The sequence below is a fragment of the Sinohyriopsis cumingii genome, chromosome 17 (assembly GCF_028554795.1).
Source record: "Sinohyriopsis cumingii isolate HCF-2022 chromosome 17, ASM2855479v2, whole genome shotgun sequence".
NCBI lineage: Eukaryota > Metazoa > Mollusca > Bivalvia > Unionida > Unionidae > Sinohyriopsis > Sinohyriopsis cumingii.
This window is the reverse complement of record NC_142977.1, coordinates 121,866,844-121,871,408: the sequence shown is the minus strand read 5'-3', so window position 1 is coordinate 121,871,408 and position 4,565 is coordinate 121,866,844.

Here is a 4,565-nt window from a genome sequence, read left to right as displayed (position 1 = left end):
ACACAATTGTTACGTCGACGCACTGGTTTAATTAATCGCTGCACGCGCCGATCTCAGTGTCGTCAGCGTCCGGTAAACACAGCGACGACCACGTTGATGTCATCGCCCCCTCTGCTGCTACACATTACAATAAAAATTATTTACGATCTCACAAATAGAGTAACCACTAACTCTTCATCTTGTAAATCAATTAGATTATTTGACTGATCAGTAAGTCTGAAATTAATTCTTGTTAACAATTTATTATGGCATCTCATATAGACTGGATTAATTGGACTTTCAACTATTAAAAACCCTGGAGGAGCCGTTGGTGCAAATGAATAAAGGATGTATCCCTGTTGAGCTTGATTTGATTGTTTGGTATCTATCTGATAACTTCCTTCAATTGCATCGCATACTAAATTGAGCGCTATCACCGTCGATATATTTACGTTATGCGGAGCAATATGTCTGCCGCCTCCATCTGGGTCATTGTTGTATTTAAGGAGCGTTAAATCCTGTTTAGGCTCGGCGAGAAAATCACCGATAGACTTCTCTAGTTCGCGCGCGTTGTATCCGGAAAACTTAAAATTCGGTAAATCGGCTTCTGTGATATTGTAACCGGTTAGAAACTTTTGTTTGTTATCATCGTTGTTATTAATTATCGTCTGAATGATTCGTTCGTGGATATATTCCATGTCCGATACAAGTTGATTTAACACTTCAACGTGCTTTTGTGAGTTTGTCCGCCGTAGTTGTTCCAGCTGTATCCGAAAATTACGATTGATCTCAGCGAAGTAACCAATGATGTCAGATAACGTGAGCGCTATGGTAACAGTTGATTCATCTGTTTTCTTAACGATAAAATCCCATTGTATGGTTTTTTTATCTGTGAATATAAATCTTTCGGCTAATCTTTCTTTTCTTATTTCAGATAAATCATTTCGGTATGATAGATAAATTTCATTGTATGATGGCACACTTGTGTCAGGTTCAACGCGTCGTTGAGGTTTTTTTTCAGGCCATCCTAGTACGGTTCTTATTGAACTGTTATAAATGTCTACGACGTACCCCTCCGTGGATATCTCAATGGACGATGACAACGTCGGCTCATGAACTTTTATAGCTATTTTTGATTCCTTACCGGTGATTGATTTTATTCTACGCTGGATTTCAGCATCAATTTGTTCAATTTGGTAGGACCCAGTTGGTATCGAAACCTCTTTCCAGTCTGGTGTTCCATCGGGTTTATTACTGTTTGCGAACATCAGCGAGTTATTTGGTTTCTGACCATTAAACGCTACTGATCTGATATTAGGCCAGCTATGATACACCCGTAATTTCGCTAGCGCTATTTCCTTTACAGGAATCGGCGAAGGAAAGTTTACACTGAATTCAAGGTTTGTTGACGTTATCGATATCATGCTTGTTTGTATCGGAGTTGTGTTCTCCGCGATCCGTTGAAGCAGTTCGAGTGACATTATTGTTATCACTAAAGTTATTTTTAATTTCTAATTTCAACATCGCGGAGTTATACAACTGGGTCATCGCGAAAAATTCAACATCGGATATAAACGAATTATCTATCGACAGCGAGATCAATTCGGATAATTTCGAGTACGCGTCAAATACTATTTGGTGGCGAACTGTATACTCGCTGAGTTTTTTCTGAGCACACGATGATAGTTTTTTTGTAATTGCGGTTGCAACCCCCGCGATTGTTGTTGCCGCGGAAATAGCAATTGGAACTGCAATCGGAGCTATCATTGTAACCGACGACAAAATAACACCCGCGCCGGCCATGATCCCGGATATCGAGTACACAGCGACGTCAATCGCGGTTATCTTTCGATGGTATTTTTTTATTTTTACATGATATTGTTCCGAGCGCGCCTTTAAATCGGCGGCGTATTCTCGCACAGTGTCGTATCTGTAACGTGACGGCGAATCCATTTATTAAATACATCGCCGTTAAATTAATCGACGTTAGGTATAACACCGGTTGCAAATTGTGATTTTCGCGTTCGTGGTGTCGCTGTTGAACATTGTATCGTAGCCGGATTACCGTTGCGATACCACCGCCGTGAAATTAATAATCGCCGGAGAAGCGGTCAAAATTTGGTGGAATAGCAGATACATATTCTAGTATCCAAGGTACTTTTGTCCTAACTATTTTATCGTCGGATGTAGATACGTGAACCGCAGAATATTGTCTGGCATCGTTTATATATGTTATTGTGTTAATACCAGTTCGGTCGGGTATCGCGACAAGCAACGTAAATGAAACACGATGTAATGTTGTAAATCGATAACAACCCTGTACACCTTGATGGTCAAACATCACCCTATTGCGGTCACCACCCTTGACCCAATCGAGGATCCCACTAGCTACCGTGTACACGACGTTATCAACATGTGCGACGGGGTGTGGAATTTTTATTTTGTTGATGGACGTGCTAAGGTCCGTAACCATCTTAGCGAGTGCGAGTAAATCCTCGGTAAGTTTCGCGACATTGTCTCTATTCTTATTAATAATGTCACCTAAATCATTTTTTACTTTGTCGAGTTTTTCATTCACGGACGCGTTATCCACGTTAATGTCGATCAATTTCGTTTTGATATCTTCGGGTTTGATACCCTCAAAAAACTTATCAGCGACGCCGCGGACGGATTTTTGTTCGTCAATGAATGTTTTAATTTCAGTGAGGGTCGGTTTAGATATACTCGGGTTTCCAAAAAACTTCTGGATGATCTCATTGAACTTAAGTACCTGTTGTAATCGTACATGCGTGGCGATATCATTCAATTTCATGATTAAACTGTTTGAAAAGAGCCCATCGAAGAATTTATCAGTGATGATATTGGAGGTTGTTTGTTTATCCACGAATGTTTTAATTTCAGCGAGAGTCTTGTCAGCCGCAGGCGGGCTTCCAAAAAACTTTTTCGCGATATCGCTGGTGGGTTTATATTCGTCGACAAACGCTTGGACGCTAACGAGCGTACTAAAGTATGTTTGAAGAGGGCTATTGGGGGATTTTTGCTCGTCAATGAACGTTTTAATCTCATCGAGGGTCGTGACAACCTTGGGTGGTTTTCCAAAAAACTTATCCGCGGCGTCGTTAGTGGGTTTTTGATCGTCGAGGGTTTTTTTAACCGCAGTAATATCAATTAAATTTGTTTTAACATCTTCGATGGATTTTTTAATATCGGGAAGTTTTATATCGAGTTTATTAAGTGGAGAGATAAAAAAATTTTCAATTATATTTTTCTTAAACGTTGTAAACTCATTGGCAGATTTTTGTACTTCCGTGAGCCGACTTGCTTGTGTGTTAAATCTATTATAGAAGGTATTTAATGAGCTCGACATGGATATAAGATTGTTACCCAATGTATCTATTTTTTCCGTGACCGTCTTGTATTGTTCTCCCGGCTTAAGTCGTCCGTCGCTGTAATACAACGCTATGGCGTTTTCAGCGGCATCACTATTTCGTGTTAAAACGTCACCGAGTGACACGTTACTGCTTTTCAATTTACCCTGGCGATCTTGAAATACAACTATTTCGTCCGGGTCGACCTCCGTTATGTTTAGCGTCTCAGCGATTTCATCCTCAATTAGTTTTTTTACATCCTTGATGGAATCCGCAGATGTTTCCGTGGTGGGTTTTTTCAGCGCTGAAATAAATCGTCCCCAGATATCAATCATTGTTATTGTAAATGTTATTCTCTAAAATCCGTTGAGCTTCTACGACCCCACTTGTATACTCGTTTACAACTACATGAGGCGGTTTTTTCGACGATGAAATCTCCCCGAGTACATTTAATACTTCACGTCCGCATATCGGTGGATCATTTAATTGTTGTGTTGGCAGCGTGGAATAAAAAACCGGGGGTCGAAAATCAGAGATTTTTCGTCGTTGTATATACTGCATGAACTCGTTTGGCGGGGTTAACCCGTATGAATCAAAATAAACAATCGCGCGCGGATCAATCGCGTATGCAACCCAATGAGTCCCCGCTCCGGTAGAATTATCCAGGTTGATGATACCGGTTTCAACACGGTTTGGTGCCGCCGGTAATTGATCTCTCATAAAAACCCCTCTAAAGTTTTTCAGCGATAACTCTTTAGCAGCATCGATTAGGTCAAAATTAGACATAGGAGTCATTGACTCCTCAACCATAGGTTCCTGGGTTATAGACCCTTGTGTTAATAAACGGGCCCTAGTCTTAGACCCTTTCCCGATCACCATGAATACGGGGTTCCTGGTAGTCTTAGGCCCTTTCCTGCTACGGATCGTCCTCGTTTCTTTTTTTTGTATCCTTGCCCAGTTGCCTTCTTTAGTGCCATCCCCGCTGCGGTACCAACGGCTCCTAACGCCGCCGCCTTCGCCACCGCTGGTGCAGCCGCCGCAATCAACGCAGGAATCGCAGCCAACAACGGAAATATCCCACCGTTCTTTTCCATGTTTTTGATCGCTGCGGCTGAAAAAGTTATTTGAACACCCTTTTTATTCTTCATTGCATCGTTGAAATGTTTGATTTGTCTTCCCGTCAATGATATTTTATGATTGCCGCCAGTCATCTGTGAT